We start from the raw sequence: 20,276 nt of genomic DNA on the forward strand, positions 1-20,276 counted from the left end.
AGTAGCTGGGATTACAGGCATGCGCCACCACGCCCAGCTAATTCTGAATTTTTAGTAGAGACAAGGTTTTTCCATGTTGGTCAGGCTGGTCTTAAACTCCTGACCTCAGGTGATTTGCCCGTCTCAGCCTCCCAAAGTGCTGGGATCACAGGCGTGAGCCACCGCGACTGGCCAGTTCTTTTTATTTGACACTGAGCACTGCACAAAAGGTCACTGGATTTCCAGCAATCGCAGAAGTCACAGGTCACCCTTCCTTCCACCTACCTGCTGTCTGAATTTGATAACAACAGTCTTGTCCCGCCATTTGGTAAAGCCCCTCCATCCACACTACCTGGAGCCTGCAGTTTAGTGGGCTCTGCCTTTGCAATTCCTGTCCCACTCCCTCTGAGGAGGCTCCCTCCTGCTCCTGGCCCTGAGCCTGGGACCCAGACACCTATGGAGAGATCACTGTGATGACACATGCACCTCAACGCCTTCTCCTCCAGTCAAGCCTGGCTGGGTCCCTGCTCATGTAAAACCACGTGCTGGAAAATAACTGCAGACTCTATCCTGACCCAAACTGAGTGGGCTTAAATGCCATCAGAGAGTGGAAGCCCCGAGGGCTCACCTGTTTACGGAGCCTCTACTGTTAGCTCTGCCCTCTCTTCTGAGTGGATCTAATGCACCCCTGCCCCAACTGCCCGGCAGATTCTTCATTCTTTTTCAGCTGGTGAGGATGTCATCTCTTTTTTTTTCTGGCCTTTCTGCCTCTGCCTCTTGCTCCCCCCACAACCTATGCAGCTCCCTTTTCTTTGTGCCCCATTCCACAGGCCTGGCTCTCCTCCTAGACATAGAGCTCCTACAGGGAGAGGCTGTATCTCACTTCTCCTTATATTCGCAGCCCTTAGCAAAGTGGCCCATCAGGTGGCTGATAACAGAGAATAACCATTAACATGTGCTGTGATATGGAAAATAACCACCATTTATTCATCTTCAACCATGTGCCCAGAACTAGGCTAAGCACTATATCTAGGACTCACACCAATGCTATGAGGCAGGAAGGATGAATATAGACTAAGATGGGAAACTGAGGACCAGAGAGGCCAAGCTGCCAAGTCAGCACAGCTGAGAAGTGGCACATCTGGAATTTAAACCCGAGTCTGTCTGGCTACAAAGCGTGTGTTTCCCCCCCCCCCCCAAATGATAAGGTTTTTCTGAGGAAGGTGACCTTGCAAATGCTGGTTAACAGGGAAGGCAGTGAGTTGCCTCCAAGCCCTCCGACTGTGAGTCACTGGATCTGGCTTCAGGACAAGGGCAGGACTCTTCAAGTGCAGAAGGATTCCCCGTGAGACGTCTTTGGTTCATCTCCTCCTGGCCAGTTTTTTCCTCTTTTCCAAATTTGCAGCCCAGAATAAGATGTTCATTGTGAAAAGCAAAAAAGAAGCCATCACAAGCCCTGTGGCAGTGATTCATTCCTCACACTGTCGGCCACCGTCTCCAGCTCAGGCCTCAGACCAGCCTCCTCCCAGCAACAGCACTGTGCCATCCACAAAGGCAAGCCCTGCAGCAGGCTCTTAGGTAAATGATGACTCAGCTTGGCTGCCTTCTTCCCTCTCTCACCTGGAACAAACACCTGTGACCTTGGTTCCCAAAAGAATAAGACAAGAAGGAAAAGGTCCCACGCTTGACTCCCCTCTAGGGCTCAGATCCATGAACCATCCCAGAGAATTTTCCCTCTTTCACCTCGCTGCTTGGCTTTCACTTCCAAGACTAGAATTGGCAGGTAGGAAAAACAGCTCTCTGGTGGAGCAGGAGGGTCCACTACAGCCTCACGGGTTTCCCACCATGGGCTACTGCAAACCCACTGCCTGCTCTCACACCTATATCTTACCAAGAGAACACCTGCTCGTCTCACTGGCGGCTGGACGTGTTCTTACCTCAGTGGACAAACAGGAGCATCAGGGAGGCTCAGCTCATTCCATGAGGCCTCCTAAGGGCTGGGAGGGATGCTGGCCCCAGGGCTGTGCAGAGGATCCAGTCATCATCCCCACTGTCTAGGATGTCATGGTCTCACATAGCAAACTTCACATAGCATAGTGAGCATGGCATGAGATCAAAGGTCCTCTCTCTCCTTTGTGGGCCATGAATTTGAGGGGGCTCTTCTTGAGCTAAGGCTGGCTGGAGCTGAGGCTGAGCCAAAAGGTGCTGGCACAGCAGAGAGACCAGTGGGATGGGAAGAAATGGATCTCTTCAGCAATTCGGAGTAGCCTGGGTCTCTCTCCAACAGCTCCACCTGACCCCCCCAACACACACACACACATACACACAATAGAGTTTTTGAATCCCCAAGAGCATACCAGGCCCAACGCACACCCTACAACCATCCTGATCCTTCCCAGAGCAAATGTTAGGTGCCTACAGCTGGACTGGCTCAGTGCAGACATCTGGCTGCCCACCTGCCTTGATGAGTGTTGCCAGAAGTCCAATTTCTTTGAGGCCAGGGCCCTGCCTTGTCCCCATCAGTGCTTCTGGAGAATAAAGCTGGCCACCAAAGTCCCCTGACAACCCTATCCTTCTGTCCCTTTTTCAGACAACCCTCTGGTAGAGGACACTGGCCTCTACCAGACATGGCAGGGCCTGCTCGCGTGGCAGCTCCAATGTTCATTCCTGTAGCTTGGCACGTCTGGAACAGCCTCCTCCACCCTCACCAAGCTGTTGACAGCCATCCCCACACAACTCTCTGGCCCAGACATTCCCCAGCAAGCAGGAAGGCAGGCAGGAGCGTTCTCACACCCAGGCAGGGAGAAGCCCCACACGCTCCCTGCCTCCGTCTCTGCTGCCTTTCACCACAGCCCTCAGCTGATTTTCTGAGTCAGGGAAACACAGCTTCTTGCCTGTTAACCAAGTTGTTTGTTTCAGCTCTATAGGGGCTGTGTCCATGACTGTGAACGTTTTTACAGACACCTGTGGGTGCTTTAACAGATGTATGCTCTCAGAAGAGCAAGGGGTGTGTCCGCAGTAATAAACCCTTCTGTGTGCCTCTTTCATACTGTCTCATGCTTAACGCCTATGATCTAATTTGAACATAAAAACTAATCCCAGGCTAGGCTGTGGCACAATTATGATCCCCTTTTATAGGTAAGGAAATGAGGGTTCTGACTAAGTAGCCTGGGGCCACACAGCTGCTGGATGGTGGAGTCCGGACCGTAATGTAGGCTCTTATATTTACCTAAAAGTTTACCTGCAAAATTTACATCTAAAACCTCTTTTATTTTATAGGTAAATATAAATAATAAATACAAATGTAAATGTAAATTTATAAAATAGACGTACTTATAAATTTCCCTATGCAATTATTTTTACATTTTATGTTTCACAAAGGTGGCTAAATCAGGTCTCTGCACCACAAATCCTAGCACAATAGAAAAACCACAGCATGCTGTGCCAGCAGCACAGGGCATTCAAATCAGTTTCACCACCATGTGACTTTGGGCAGGTACACAGCACTTTTTTTTTTTTTTTTTTTTTTTGAGAAGGGTCTTGTTCTGTCATCCGGGCTAGAGTGCAGTGGTGCGATCTCAGCTCACTGCAAACTCTGCCTCCCGGGTTCAAGCGATTCTCCTGTCTCAGCCTGCCGAGTAGCTGGAATTACAGGTGCCTGCCACCATGCCCAGCTAATTTTTTTGTAGCTTTTAGTAGAGACAGGGTTTCACCATCTTGGCCAGGCTGGTCTTGAACTCGTGACCTCGTGATCCACCCGCCTCAGCCTCCTAAATTGCTGGGATTACAGGTGGGAGCCACTGCGCCCAGCCTTACAGCACTATTTTGTAATGCTCACCTTCTCTGAATCATTGTACTTTTTGTGTTTGTGCTGCTGAAACAAGTACAGATCTCTCACCCCTAACTTCAGTCCCCTCATGTGCAGAGTAGAGATAACTGTGCCTGTTCTATAGGGTTGTTGGACAACCTAGAGACATCTGTGTGTTGTGCCTGGTGTGCCGTGGACACTATATGAACAGCAGCTACACTTTCATTCATTCTCGGTTCTCTAGCCACCAACCACCAACAAACTGCTCTCAGTAACCCCAGACATGCCACACACCTTCACCCCCAGGCCTTTGCTCCTGCACAACCCCCCCAGGCCAAAAAGGTCCTTCCTCCCATTCTACACCTATCAGAACTCCATCTGTCTCCTCTGTGAAACCGTTCCCATTGTCTTGTGGGCCCCAATCCCCAGCTGTCCATCTGATTTACAATGCGTTTTGTTCTGCCTAGAGTGAGGTGTCTGCATAACTGACTCTCAAATCCCCCCTGGTGTTCATCCATCTGTACCTCTCCTCCCACTCTTCACTTGCTGGGAACCAGTATATAATGGTGCCTTTTAGAATAGCTTCAGTGGTCTTACTTAAGTAACACTAGCTCATTATTTTATAAAATGCCAATCAATATGCTAAATTATATAGAGCTAAAAATCATCCAAGGGCCCTCTATCCAGGAAAAAATAAATGAATTGCTATGATTCCTCACATCTCTCTATTTGTACTTGGATAGAAGTGTGGAGTATGGAAGGAAGGATATGTGAAAGGACAGATGGAGATTGCTTTATAAAATAGCTGTTTTGGATCAGGAGCAGTGGCTCGGGCCTGTAATCCCAACACTTTCAGAGGCCAAGGTGGCAGGATAACTTGAACCTGGGAGGTGGAGTCTGCAGTGAGCTCTGATCACACCACTGCACTCCAGCATGGGTGACAGAATGAAACGCTGTCTCAAAAAATAATAATAATAAAATTTTTAAGTAAAATAGCTGATTTTATTGTTTTATTTTATAAGGAAAAGGTACACTTCTAATTAAAGTTAGCACTTACATTTCCTCCACGTCTCCCCTAGCTCCCTATTTCTGGTATATTCTTTCTACTTCCTCACATTCTATTCCCTATCCCTCACTGCCCATCCTTTCCCCTACTTAGCTTTGCTTCTCTATTTGAATGGATTAAAAGTTCACCAAACGACCTTTCACTATGCATTCCTAAGTGTGTTTGTTGATTGATCTTTTTCATCCTCAAGTGGGTTTCCCTGAGAAGGGCTGGTCAGTGCTAGATTCCCTCAGTTCTTGCATGTGTGAGGATGTCTGCCTGTCACATACTTGCAAAGTAATTTGAGTGTAAAAGTCTTCAGTCCCATTGCCTTTGCCCCAGAACTCTGTAAACAAATAAAACAAAAAAGAGAGAGAGAGAAGGATTTTGCTATTTCACCCAGCCCGGAGACCAGTGGCACAATCATAGCTCACTGCAGCCTCGAACTCCTGGGCAAGGGATCCTCCCACATCAGTCTTCCAAGTAGCTAAGACTACAGGCATGCACTACCACACCCAGCTAATGATTTTTATTAGGGTCTCGCTATGATGTCCAAGCTGGTCTCAAACTTCTGACCTCAAGCGATCCTCAGGCTTTGGCCTCCCAAAATGCTGGGATTTTAGGCATGAGTCACCTCACCTGATCTCTGTAAACCTGCTTACTATGTCTGAGACCAACATGACTTCCCTTAAAGCAGATACTAGTTTGGTATCCTTTACTGAAAGGAAAACAATATCCATGTTTTCCTTTCAGTAATAGAAAGCTTTCTCCAAATCTGAGTTTTAAGAAGGCATATGGCCACTCAGCTGGAGACTTTTTCCCAGAGTTATTTACAGCCAGGTGTATCTATGTGACTAAGTCTTGGCCAATGGAACATGAGTGAAAGTGATGTGTGCCTCAGATTCTCCAATTATCCTTTTGCAGGGTCACCTTTGTACGACCTTTAGATCTTCAATTTAAGTGCTTTATCCTTTTTCTCAGCATAAGCTTTGATTTTTCTCAAGCCTTCCTTCTCTGTTAGCAATTTAATTTTCAACAAACTCTATTATGCTTCCTGTTACCTTTTTCTGTAATGATATTGTTTTTATCCTCGATGTCTTTCTTGGCACTGTAACTACCTTTTTTACTTCATTCTGTAGTGTCATCATCTTGTCTTTGGGCTCTGATTAATCAGTTTCAAGAATCTTTATTTTGAATGAATGAATTCCCCATATTGCTTCTCCCACCCAAGAGCCGACTCTAACCCAAGAATTATCTTGGAGGGTGGGGAGAATGGGCAAAAGATGTCCCATTCACCATTAAGTGAGACAATAATTTTGCTCATATGTTATGCCCTCCACCTTCCCAGCTCCTACTCATTCTTAAAGGGACAGGTCAAGGCCCATTTGCCCCACGTTCCTCCAGCCAACTGCGATTGTTCCTGTTCTAGTCCCCAAAGTATTTCTCCAAACTAAAGGATTCGTAGGCAGTACCTGGGCTCCCAATGAACCTGGAGCTTTTGAGAAAAAGGATGAATCTTCTCCCTCTTCGCACATGGTTGGGCACATGAAGATTTTATTTGGAGATTTCTGGATTACTGATTGGCTGGATAAAAAGGAAGGTAAACACTAGAACCAAGGCTCAGAAAAGCTATCAACATCAGATCTACTAGTCCCAATTTAACAAAAAGTTGGATAACACCACGAGGCAGGTGGAAAGAAGAGGATTTGGCAAGAAATGCTGTCCTTGAAAGATTAAGAGAGAGGGAACAATTGTCTTAGCCAGCAAGCCAGACCTTCACAGCCTGCCTCTGCGGGCACTGGAGTGGAGGCTGAGACATGGGCTCTCGAGGCAAGCATGTCCACACAGCTCAACACACTCATGGTCTGAGTTTGAGCAAGTCACTGAATCTCCTTCAGCCTTTGTTTCCTCACTTATTAATGTGAGATAATAATAGTGTGTGCCATATAAGGAGATTATGAGAATTCTATTAAATAATGCATGTAATGGTTCCAGCCTCAACTCCCACCACTTTGTGCCTCATGCATTTCTCTCCAGGAATATCAACCTGCTGGAGTTTCCCTGACACATGAATGAGCCAGTCCTCACCCTCAAATCTTTGCTTTGCAGCCTTCCCCCACCCTAAAAATGGCCATTTCCCAGAGGCTAACAGCTCTAAGATGCAGCCTGTGTGTTGCCTCTTTGAGAAATCTTTCCCAAACTCACTGTATCTTCTTCTCATCATCTGTACACACCCAAATCATAATATTTATCACACTATATTATAATTAATATACGCATATCTACCTTCAACTAAGCTCTGGAAGGAACAGACCGTGGGGGTTATTTGGACCTACATTCTTCTAAAAATGAGCATTCTAGGCTTGGCGCAGTGACTCACACCTATAATTCCCAGCACTTTGGGAGGCCAAGGCAGGTGGATCAAATGAGGTCAGGAGTTTAAAACCAGCCTGGCCCACATGGAGAAACCTCGCCTCTACTAAAAATATAAAAATTAACTGGGCGTGGTGGCACACACCTGTAATCCCAGCTACTCAGGAGGCTGAGGCAGGAGAATTGCTTGAACCCAGGAGGTGGAGGTTGCAGTGAGCTGAGATCACGCCATTGCACTCTAGCCTGAGCAACAGAGCAAGACTCTGTCTTATAAATAAATAAATTTTTAAAAATTTAAAAAATAAAAAAAATAAAATGAGCATTACCTGTGGCCTGCAGCAGGCACTCAATGTTTGTTGAACAAAAGAACCAAGCAAGGACTATGGGAAAAGAGGAAGAGGATGATACAGGTGATTTGTCTGCCACAAATCTCCATGGCTCTGCTACTTAAACTGAATACATGTGTGTGCATATCTACAGTGCATGTTCTTTAGGTAGGTATTCCCAATGCTGAGCATATAAGAGACATGCAACAAATATTTTATGAACAAATTAATGTTGAATTGTTGAATAAACTCTATAAAAGAAGAAATTGTTTAAGAACCTTGAAGCACAACTATAAGATAAGCCGTTAACAATGCTAATACTGAGTTCCATTTACAAGCTTAATTCAAGGTAGCCACCAGGCGCAGTGGCGTGTGCCTGTAGTCCCAGCTACTCGGGAGGCTGAGGCTGGAGGATCGCTTGAGCCCAGGAGTTCTGGGCTGTGGTACGCTATGCCAATCGGGTGTCCACAGTAAGTTCGGCATCAATATGGTGACGTCCTGGGAGCGGGGGACCACCAGGTTGCCTCAGGAGGGGTGAACTGGCAGGTCAAAACTCCTGTGCTGATCAGTAGTGGGATAGAACCTGTGAATAGCCACTGCACTCCAGCCTGGGCAACATAGCAAGACCACGTCTCTTAAAAAAAACAATTAAAGGTAGCCAAGCAGTGGTGCCTATCAATCTGTGGCCATGCTCACTCATAGTGTGTTTCTTCCCAGTCTTACCTAGATCATGAGTACAGATAGATATCACAGGGCAAGCAAAAAATTTAAAAAAGTACAAACCAGGCTTGACCCAAATAACTCTTATTAAAAAGAAAAAGGAGCAAACGTATGCTGAATCCAAAAGGCATGCTATTCACACAGGACTATCTCATGAGCTCTTTAATATGTTCTTAGAGAAATGGTAGAAAGACTCTGTAAGGACAAATTACTCAGCGAGGTCCCCAGTGAACCAAAAGGACTAACCATTTCTCAGACCCAGAGGACTGGGAATTATTAGCAGTGGAAAAATCTGTACTGCACCCAATCCCAGCTTCACCATTCAGCAGCAGTGAAACTTTATATGAGTTTCTAACCCTTTCTGAAGCTTGGTTTCCTTATTTGCAAAATGGAGCTAATGATACAGAGACAGCAGATCTGGCTATGATGATTGGATAAGAGAACACACATCGTGCCTGATCAGGGCCAGGCACACAGCAAAAGGCCAGAAGACGGTAAATTTTGCCATATTTCCTTCACCAACCTTGGCTAAGTCAAGTCAGAACATTCTTCCTTACTTGCAAGAAAGAAAGGGATCATTCTTAAACATGGTGAGTGCCCTCAATTCCAGCACAGAGGAACTTCGAGAGGTTGTAAAGGCTACAACCTCCCTAACGTTAAAGCTGGAAGCTCAGAATTGTGCTAAGGAAGACTCCATCAAGATGGATGCAGATTTACAAAGACTGTAACGAAAAAAATTCACAGTCATCCTCTTGGGACATGTAGTTCTTTTCCAGTTGCCAGATTTCCTGGTCATCTAAAGTGTATGTGATGTATTTATCCCTGTGGAAATAATTTATGAATATAAGGTCAAAGGGAGCTGAAGCCAAGGACAGAACAGGGAGAGGGTTGCCAAGATCCAAGGGAAACAATGCTTAAGCATCCTTTGATGGCTTCCATCTTATCCCACCTTTTTAGAGCAGGTGAAAACTGCTTCATTACATTGTCTATAATTTGCCCCACCCCTTCAGTTCTAGTTGGCACCTTTCTGCTTCTTGCCTCATAGTCACAGACTCTCAAAGCTGGAGGGGGCCTAAATGGGCATTCAGGCCAACCCTCCGCAATGCAGAAATCCTCTGATGGCAAACAAGTTTATTTGTAACTTTTGCTTTGATAACTTTATAACAGGGCGGTGGCTTCCTTGTAGCACAGCTTGTTCCATTGTTGGGCAGCTCTGTTAAGTCAGTTCTTGCTTATTTGTCTTCCTGCAACTCTGTGCCCTCCTCACCCACCCCTATATTGCTTCTGTTCTCTGCAGCGCCACTCAGTGTGACTCTAATGAAGTGTGATTTCTTCCACATGAAAAGGATGCCTCTTATTTTTATCTCCTGCAGACTAGAAAGCCCTAGTTTCCACATTTATTCCACCTCCAAGATGCTGTCCTAAGCCACTGTCTTCTGAGTAGCCAATTTCTGGGTGTTACATCATTTTATCATTCTGGAGAGGACCCAGGGAAGCATAACACCCCAAATAGGTTTGAACAACCAGACAAAGTACAGTATAACTGTCACAATTCCTCCTCCAGAGCCTGAGATCGAACACCCATTTTCTTCACTTCTCTCTCCTTCCTCCCTATCAGTTAAGTGCCAGTTCTCCCACGAGGTCCCGATGCTGACCCTGAGAACAGAAGCAAACTTGGAAGGCCCAAGGATGGTGGGAGGGGGAGGAGAAGGTGATGACGCAGCTCAGCTTTTGCACTTGCAGCTGAGGACACCAAACCAGGCAGGCTACCTCCAAAAATAACCTTCCATGCAAACAGCCTCTTGGTAGCTTTCTGAGAGCCCTTCAATTCAGCTTTCCAGAATGCAGGTCTCAGTGTTACTGTGCCCACTCTGTCACCACCCTTTCCAAGACTTGATGGACTAGCTTCATTTAACCCACTGACATTTACAATCATCTTCCCATATGTTTGGGGTCTAAAAACACTTAGAAATATATTTTTATGGGAATACATAAATGTCTATCAACAGAAGATTGGTAAGGAAAACACATTCAAAATATAGAATGCAATGCAGCTATGGAAAAAAAAACACTGATATGGGAAGACATCGAATACATACAGTGAAATGAACAAGGCAAGTTTGTAAATGGGCCAGTATAATGCCAGGAGTGTCCAATATTTTGGCTTCCCTAGGCCAAAGAAGAATTGTCCTGGGCCACACATAAAATACACTAACACTAATGATAGCTGATGAGATTAAAGAAAAAAGAAAAAAAACTCATAATGTTTTAAGAAAGTTTATGAATTTGTGTTGGGCCGCATTCAAGGCCACCGTGGACTACATTCGGCCCCCAGACCAAACTTGTACAAACCAAATGTGTTGAACAAGTTTGATTGTAATCCATCTACTGAGTTTTAAAAATGTATTTGCACAAACCACAAATACATATATAAATGTGCACAAAAGGGGCTGGAAGAACCGACATCAAACTGCAAACAGTCGTCACTGCAAAGAGAAGTAGAATGAGGGAGGAACGGCGTAAGCTGAGGGGATTAATTTTTTACCCTGTTTGAATATTCCAGAAAAAAAACCATTTCATTTATTATTTATGGGAAGAAACCTCCCAGTCTTACATGCATCTTCCGTTGGATAATCTCAGAGCTGGAAGGAGCTGCACAGGGCTGAGAGTTGATTATCCGAGGTGGCATACCCAGGGTGGCATGCATTTGTTCAGGGTCACACAGCTAGCCAGCAACAGCCAGAGACCCCAAGTCACAGTCCAGGTCTTCACATAATGGGTGTCCCAGTGGATTCAGGAGAGGACTTTGACTTGATTACTAAGTCAGATCGACTTTCCTATTCTATTTGAGTCAAAAATTTTTACTTGGATGTAACAGCAAGTTAAAGGAGATCAAGAATAGTCAAAGTCAGAGGTGGAAAGGGGAACCTATCTTCTTATAGAAGGGGTGTGAGAGAGAGCCTGCTGCTACCAAGGCCTGGGACCTTCTCTAGCTACCACCCACCCCACCCTCATCCATAAAGCAGAGGGAAGGGGCTAAGAGAGGGGATGGGGATTTGCAGGCATGGGGTGCTCTGTGTGTCACATGCTCATCTGAGCCACCACCACATCTTCAGCATGAGACCGGTGGCAACACTCCCTGAATGCATTCTGGTGAGGCTGGGTGGCAGTCAGGGACCTTAGCTGCATATGGAAACTCTGCCTCTCTGGAAAGGAAGGCTGGGCTCGAGTCCGATTTAGGTGAAACTCATATTGAGCCACTTGAACTGTCACATGGATTACCTCATTTAACACTCACAAAATGTTTACAAGCATGCTCCAAGAAATTCAAAAGCCACTTTCTAAAAACACAATCATTAAAGGGCAGGGCTCTTATTTGAAATCAGGTTTCTTGACTCTGAATTCAGTGGTCCTTCCACGCTGTCTCTTTGGGACACTGCAAGGCCTCCTTACTTGAGCAGTAAAGCTGACGACATGCCCGGGTTGGAGGCTGGGCATGGTGGCTCACGTCTGTAATCCCAGCTCTTTGGGAGGCCAAGGTATGAGGATCATTAGAGCCCAGGAATTCAAGTCTGGGCAACATGGAGAGACACCCATCTGTACAACAAATAAAATTAACTGGGTGTGGTGGTGCATGCCCGTAGTCCCAGCTGCTCAGGAGGCTGAGGAAGGAGAATCACTTGTGCCTGAGAGGTCAGAGACTGTAGTGAGTCATGATCATCCTACCACACTCCAGGCTGGGTGACAGTGTGAGACCAGGTCTCAAAAAAAAAAAAGAGGTTCCTAGGTTGACTCTCTGTCTGTTCCCTAACTCCCAATCTCCCCGCCACCAACACACACACATATATACACACACACACAGTCCCATGACCATGACAGCAGAGACAGGCTCCTAGCCAGCACAACTCAATGCTTCAAATATGCATCACGTGACTGAAATATCTGTGGCTTAGCTGATAAGATGTCTGAGATGTGCTTCCATGTAATCTGGGGTTGAGGACGGCGTTACAATCAACCACGAGTTTCGGCAACAGTTGAAGCTAGGTGATATGATACAGGGCTCCTTACACTCTTCTTTGTACTTTTGTACGTTTCAAATTTTCCATAATAAAAAATGCTTTTTTTTTTGATGTATCATGTGAGTGATCATTTCTCTCTCAACTTGTCACTTAGTGGGGGTTTCCATTTTAATTAACTTTCTGCTTCCCTCAGCACAGAAAGCCAAACAATAGCCTGCTATCACGATAAGAAAAAATACCAGGAGCAAAAGTGTGTGGCTTGTGAAAACCCCAATTATAACAACAACAGCCATTGCTTAACTGAGTGCCATATACCTGGAACTGTACTGAGCCTTTTACCTATGATTTCATCTAATGCTCATGATCGCCCTATGAAATAAGGTCTGTTATCCCCATTTTACAGAGAAGGAAATTGAAGTTTAGTAAGCTTAAGTAGCTTGTCCAAGTCTATATAGGTGATACATAATGACCAAGAATGCAAATCCCGAATTGCTTATGCTATTAATTTTTCCCATTCCCACAATATATATTTGGCTACTTTAAGACTTTATAGATACTTTACGATTTTATAGATAATCGAACTCAATCTGTGAAGTTTTTAAAGTGGTGATACCTTTTAAAGTATAAAGAGCCCCTGTCTCTTCACAAATATTCTAATCACAGTGTCAATTACAATAATTGAAAGCTAGATGTGGTTGGCTGTCCAGTGTGGCCTCATGCGGGAAGTCTTTCCCACTGCTCCTGTCATTGGTGACACCCTGCTCATGGTCACACAGCATCCTGCACTAATCTCTCATTACCCCCGCCTCCTCCTTTGAACTATGATCTTCTAAAAAACTAAGTTCTTCCTATTTGTCTTTGGTTTAGAGTGGGCACTCAACTATGTGGTGAATAAATTAATAAATGATCCTGTAGTTGCTCATTTAACCCATGCAGACATTGAAGACTGGGTATTAAAGTGAAGTTTTTGAAGGTCACAAGGGCGGACTAGAACTTAAAGCCCCATGCAGGGCTCCTCTCCCTCCACTGTACTGCCAGTACCTGCAGACTTCTAAAGAACCGATGGCTGATGGCTGAACACTTGAGGCAAGGGTGGGAAAGCCAGGGGCAGTTGGAGGCTCCTTCCTTTACAGGCCCTCACTGAAATCATCAGATCCCAGGGGCCCATGTGACCTTGGGGATGCCAAACAGCTGATATGGGTGACAAATGAAAGAGAACAGCTTTAATGCAATGTTAACCATGAAATATATATATGGGAAGTTTAAGCAAGAAGGCAAGAGACTAACCATGCATACAGTATGCTCTCAACCACTTACAAAAAATAAATTCATTTTAAAAAAGAAGAAAAATTGCCAACGGTTAAGAGGGGTTGTCTTTGGATAGCAGATTTTTTTTCTGTTTCTCTATGCTTTTTTGCACAGTACTTTCCAAATTATCCTGATTGGTCAAGCTTTTTTTTCTTTTTTCTTTTTTTTTTTAAGACTGAGTATTGCTCTGTCACCCAGGCTGGAATGCAGTGGTGCAATCTTGGCTCACTGCAACCTTCGCCACCTGGGTTCAAGTGATTCTCCTGCCTCAGCCTCCAGAGTAGCTGAGATTACAGGCATGCACCACCACACCCAGCTAATTTTTGTATTTTTAGTAGAGATGGGGTTTCACCATGTTGGCCAGGATGGTCTCGATCTCCTGACCTCAGGTGATCCGCCCGCCTCGGCCTCCCAAAGTGCTGGGATTACAGGTGTGAACCACTGTGCCCTGCCCTAGCTTTATTTTTATAATCAGAACAATAAATAAGATTTAATTCACTACAATGATTTTGATGGCAAACTTGACCTTTCTAGTATAATAATTACTTAGAAAATCATCTCAGTATTTTAATATGGTGAAACTGTACCAATGTTACTGTGAGATATAAGCCTATTCAAGAGAACATCCATAGGAGTCAGAATGCCATCGTAGTTTTCTGCAGACAAGCAAGAAAAAAATCATTTGCTTCTAATTCAGTTCTTACAGAACAAGTCACTGATACTATATCTGAACAATTAACTCCTTGTCCAAATTCTTAGGACTCTAATGGTCCAGAACAATTGCTGTGAATTTCACTAATGAATTATTCCTGTATTTTTTTAATGCAACCATGTCCCATATTTACGGAGAGCCAGATTTTCTCTGAAGTCTTCCCTCTTCTACTCTGTCATTTACCACCTGCTCTTGCCTTTATTCATGAAGAGAAGGGGACCCCAGAGGTCAATACTGAGATAAATTAGATCAATTTTTTCAGGCCCCTGAGGGCAATTTCTAAGGGAGAGCCAAAAGTGTTTTAAGCAAGGGTGGTGGAGCTCGGCTGGGCGTCCCTCGGGCAGCGAATGGGTCTCCCTGCTCTTTGTAATCCCAGGCTAAGCACAAGACACCCTCCACCCCACCACCTGTTTGTCAATAAATACAGAATACATAAATACAGTGACTTGAGATTTTACTCACTTATGTTTGAAGGTTCTGGTTCTATTAATTTTTTTTTTTAACAAGTTCTAGTCACCTTAGAGTCACACAAACTTCACAACTATTCAAAGCCCCCCTTGACAGTTTGGCAGGCCTTGCTTTACATCTCTTTGTGACAGGTGACGTCTTCTAGCCTGAGCACATAAGCTTACCCTATGGGGACATTCTCCCACTGTCACTCTCCGCCACTCTGAAGCTGGTCTCACACCAGTCAGAACAGATATTATTAAAAAGTCAAAAAGTAACAGATGCTGGCAAGGTTGCAGAGAAAAGGCAATATGGATACACTGTTGGTGGGAGTGTAAATTAGTTCAACCATTGTAGAAAGCAGTGTGGGGATTCCTCAAAAAACTAAAAACAGGAAGTACCAGTGACCCAGCAATCCCATTACTTGGTAAATACCCAAAGGAATATAAATGGTTCTACCATAAAGACACATACACGCATATGTTCATTGCAGCACTATTCACAACAGCAAAGACCTAAATGCCCACCAACAACAGACTAGATGAAGAAAATGTGGTACACATACACCATGAAATACTATGCAGCCATAAAAAAGATCATATCTTCTGCAAGAACATGGGTAAAGCTGGAGGTCATTATCCTTAACAAACTAATGCAGGAGCAGAAAACCAAATACCACATGTTCTCACTTATAAGTGGGGGCTAAATAATGAAAACACATAGACACAAAGAGGAGAACAACAGACACCAGGGCCTTCTTGAGGGTGGAGGGTGGGAGGAAGAAAGGGAGCAGAGGAAGTAATTATTGGGTCCTAGGTTTAGTACCGGGGTGACTAAATAATCTGTACACCAAACCCCCATGACACAAGTTTACCTATATAACAAACCTGCACATGTACCCCCGAACCCAAAATAAAAGGTTTAAAAAGTAAAGTCTTTTAAAAGCTGGTGAGCACTCAAGCCTGCCAAGAAGTCTGACCAGTCATAAGCACATGTCACGTGACCTAACGCCCCCAACACCCCAGAGATTCACACACCTTACCCCCCTCACTTTACACAATGCAGAGGCGCCTGCTGGGATTTTGTTGTTGTTGTTTCTGTTGTTTTTGTTGTTTTCTGTTTTCGAGGCAGGGTCTCGCTCTGTCACCCAGGCTGGAGTGCAGTGGCATGATCTTGGCTCACTGCAACCTCCACCTCCCGGGCTCCAACAATTCTCCTGTCTCAGCCTCCCAAGTAGCTCAGACCAGAGGTACATGCCACCACGCACAGCTAATTTTGTTCTTTGATTTTTCATAGAGATGGCGGTGGCGGGAGATGATCTCACTATGTTGCCCAGTCTGGTCTCAAACTCGTGAGCTCAAGGAGGTTGAACTCTTCCCACCTTGGCCTCCTGAACTGCTGGGATTACTGAGTGAGCCACCGCGCCCAGCCCAGCCTGCTGGTTTTAAAGTAACTTGGGAGAGAGGAAGATGACCCCAAAACCCTCCTATTTAGGTCCTTTAGCAAAGACCTAAATACTCATCAACAATAGACTAGATAAAGAAAATGTGGTACGTATACACCATGGAATACTATGCAGCCATAAAAAGACCATATCTTCTGCAAGAGAGGAAGATGGCCCAAAACCCCACGCCCCATTTAGGTGCCTCTAAAGCCTAGGTATCTTCCACTCCACTGAAACAGCCTGTAAAGAGATTGGGCAGGGAGGACTCTCACTGTACAAAGGAGGAAACCGGAGCCCAAGAGGTTAAGTAGCGTGAACAGCTAAATGGAGCCTCTCTCTTCTGTCTTCTCACTGCCTCTTGCCTTATGATTTTACACAAAGCAGACCCCTAATGGGGAAGCATAAGAGAGATATGGAAGAACCCAGCACAAGAGTAAAGTAAACCATTTAGCAAACACTAAAGAAAGCTGATCCCCAGCGATAACTGCGATATTCACCATACCTACCACTGGGATCCCTGGCTTTGCTTAATAACCAAACCTACTTAAATCCATAAGGAATTGGTTCTCTGACTTAAAGCGTGTTGTTATAACAACCCTAACTTTGACTTTTCTCTGGAGTACCAACCACAACTGATTTGATGCAACCATTTCCTTTTTATGTAAAAAGGGGCATTAAAAGTAGACCGTGCATTGCTGTGTATCATTGGGCAAGTAATTTCTCTTCTCTAGGCCTCAGTTTTCCCATCTGAAAAGTAAAAGGATCCAGTCAGATGATCTCTGAAGTTCCTTACAGGGTCAGTGTCCTGATGAGAAAACTATACTGCAGTGCCAAGTAGAATTGACGTAGGATTTTTCTTCTTGGTCTCCTGGCCAGTGACGCCCCACCTGTGCCTTGCTCGGCCATGCTGGTGTGCCTCAGCTCACCTGTGTTATAGCTTGTACCTGAATTCCGAGCTCTTGTACCACAGCAAAGAATAATGAGGATACGCTGGACATTTAAGGGTGAGGAGGGCAGAGAAGAATTTTATTCAGTGATGAAAACAGCTTTCAGCAGAGAGGGGACCTGGTGTTGGTCCCCTACTTGAAGACAGGAAAGTTCCCCAGTGTGGCTGGATCGGGGGCCTTTTAAGGACTCAGAATGGAGAGCGCAGGCTGACCAGTTTGTAAGTATGCAAAAAAATATTAAAGCGAAGACACCACTTAAGGGTGGGCACGGCAGTGTAGAAAACCAATTAGGAAAAAGGGTAGGCATATGTAAAATAGGTGAAAGGTAGGGATCAATAAGGGGAAAGCACGCCAAACAAGAAGATGAGTTCTCAGTCTGGTCCGAGGATTTAACTTGCAGCTTGGTTTTCAGGCTTTAAACTGTCTTTGGCCTAGAGGTGGGGATTTCATTGGGTATCTGCCCCTAACTGCCTAGGCATTTGGCTGCCTCCTGTTGCTATCAGAATCATCGTGAAAGTGAAACACCCTGGAAACTCTAAGGAAAAGAAACAAGTGTAACTAGGAGATAACAGGGACAGTGCAAAACAACATGTTAACTTTGGGGAAACCCGGCTTCTCAGGGTGTTTTTGGTTTTCCTACTTCTCTGCCAAATACAAAAATAAGCAGCTACTTCCATGGGACTCTCATAAAAAAAATTAAATAAAATCAATGAAAACAATGCTTTTCCACGAGTGGCTCAGGAGTAGCTTGCTAAGAGACACTTTTCTCCCAGTGGGGCCGATGTCAACAGCCCATGCTTTTGCCCAAACAAAGGCCTCCTGGCACAGGGATGAGAGGCAAAACATCAGAGTCTCCATACTTGGCCTTATTCCAATTTGAGGGGAAGGGGCAGCCAGGAGAGAAAAATAACTAAGCTTTTGAAAGGCTAGAAGGAAAGTAAGGAATTACTAGATCTATTTTTTCTCAACAGAATAAAGAACTCTTGAAAGGGATAATGGAAGGGTGCAGCTTTCGATTTGAATTACTCTCTTTGTTTAACTCTGTTCTGCCTAAGGCCATTGCGTTTTCAGCCAACCACAGAATCCTGGTTTTGCCTTGAGTCGCCGGCAGGGTGATGCAGTGTGGGAGTTGGGAGACCCACACTCTGTGGCCCGTTTCACCCGGTTTAAACTTGGACAGGTGGCTGAACTCTACGGCACTAGCTTCCTGCCTGTAAAATAAGAAGGTTCCCTAGATGCTCTCTAGACCTTTTCAATAACAGTGGAATAGGGTTGGAGGCTCTCCAGCTCCCCTCGGGACAGGTTAATCTTCAGCCACGCTAGCCAAGGTGAGGCAGCAGCCCACCTGCCTCGCAGGCACACAGGCCACAGCGCCTCGGTTCCTGCGCCACTGCACACCCACAACTTGACCAACACCAATGCCTCAGAGACCAATTCACCCCCAAACCATCTCCCTGCTGCAGATCGTGTCTGATTAAGTAACATCTGCAAAGCTGAGCTGAGCATATGTAAGCAAAGAGAAAGCAAAACAAACAAGAGTCCTCTCTTTCCGGACCTCGGAATTTCTTTCAAATAAACTCAGAACTGAACATTGTACGTACCCAGCTAGATCACCAGGTCTCAGCTGGCCTTGCTTGTGAAAATGCCTAACAAGCCAACAGGGGCTGGTGACATTTGGGGTGTCTGGGCACAAGGACTCGGGCCTCAGAGGCAAAGCGCAAGACCGCACAGGGCGACGCGTACATTGACCCTTCTTCCCGCAGGCTGAGGAGGTGCCCAAAATATGCCCATGGAGGCAATCGCCAGAGTAGGTCAGCACGGGGACAACAGTAGGTCCAGCACAATCTTTATTTGAGGGGCACCGTTAGACCCTTAATCCAATGTACATCTCCAAGAGACCTCCAGGAGGTGGAGGTGAGGGGTTGTCCACTTCACCCAAAGGAATGTGCCACGGCCGGGGACGGACTCTCAGCCTGGGATAACCTTTTCGTAGCTGCTTTCTTGTTTTGATTTCCCTTTTTAAGTCTGACAGTTTAGTCTGATGCCCAAGCGGTACCTTTTAAATGTCTCTCTCGCCCTCCTCCAGCAAGTGGCGCCCCTAGAGGTACTCCCTCACCAGAGGCTGAGACAATGGCCCGGCACCGCAGGGCGGCTCCTGAGGGTTCGCAGTGTGTCCAGGTCTCTGGGCAGGGCGCACGTGCGTTTGTTATGGTGCCTGTGCCCACTCCGCTGCCACGGGCCTCAATTTCTCCAGCCGTAAACCCAGCAGGCAGGCGGGATTTGAAGGAACCCGGACTCTGCGAGGCGCACCGTCCTCCCCACCCCACCCAATACTGAAGGTGCGGTGGAGAATCGGTGTTCCCTGGGGATGTGCGCACGTGGGTTTGTTGTGGATCCGCAGGCTTGCGGAGCCAGAGAGAAGCCAGGGTGGCCCCTTGGCCCACACAAATATACACAGAGCCCCAGCCAAGAGGTGGCCAGCCAGGGAGCCAAGGCAGCTGAAGCGGCGCTGGAGAGAGAGTCCCTGCGCCCTAGGCGCGCCACGGGCCCCGCGGCTCGGCTCTCCTCCCGCGCCCCTTTGCATCACACTCCCCCGGGAGGGCCCGAGCCGCGCCGCCCACCGCACCCCCTACTCACACGCTGCACTCTCAGCCGCGGAGGCTACGGTTGCTCCGCCAGCTCCAAGCCCACGCCGGTCGGTACCGGCTCCCTTTGTTAGCGCCGGGCAGTGCCCCAGGCGTCCTCCCCAACCCAGCCCTGCCCAGGACTCCCCTCCCCCAGGTGACTCCAGAAAACGCGCTCGGCAAGGGCAGAGCACCTGGGAGCTGGGAACCCCACGAGGGAGTCTCGGAGGAGGGGTCCGCTGGGGAGGAACGAGGGACAGAAGACGCGGAGTGGAAGGGACGGAGAAGGAGGGAAGAAGAACGCGGCGGAGGGGCGGGAAGGAAGCGAGTGGCCTCGCCTCCGTATGCAAATGCAGTTGGGAAGACTGGGTCCGTCTCCGCCCCGCTCCACCTCGCCCCACAGGCCACACGGCACCCCAAACCCGCCCGGAGGTCGCAAGCGAGCGGGCTTTGGGGTAAGGGTTCCTGTTGAAGGCACCAGGTGATAAGGGTTCCTGTTGAAGGCACCGGGTGATGCTAAAATC

General features: G+C 46.4%; 1 protein-coding gene across 8 annotated transcripts in view; it reads right to left on the bottom strand.

Annotated features, from left to right (window-relative positions):
- Positions 1–20,040, bottom strand: part of ST6GAL1 (ST6 beta-galactoside alpha-2,6-sialyltransferase 1) — a 160,609-nt gene extending 140,569 nt beyond the window's left edge. For 5 of the 8 annotated variants that reach the window (XM_032298314.1, XM_032298302.1, XM_032298313.1 and 2 more), the window contains exon 1: positions 19,766–19,881. The gene's annotated coding sequence lies outside the window, so the exon portion shown is untranslated. Of the gene's footprint in view, positions 1–6,304; positions 7,261–18,729; positions 19,701–19,765; positions 19,882–19,946 lie in introns of those variants that run through there. The other 3 variants (XM_032298305.1, XM_032298298.1, XM_032298303.1) reach the window with 3 other exon arrangements.
- Between the last annotated feature and the right edge of the window lie 236 nt (positions 20,041–20,276).

The sequence above is a fragment of the Sapajus apella genome, unplaced genomic scaffold (assembly GCF_009761245.1).
Source record: "Sapajus apella isolate SASKATOON/1434 unplaced genomic scaffold, GSC_monkey_1.0 scaffold38, whole genome shotgun sequence".
Lineage (NCBI taxonomy): Eukaryota > Metazoa > Chordata > Mammalia > Primates > Cebidae > Sapajus > Sapajus apella.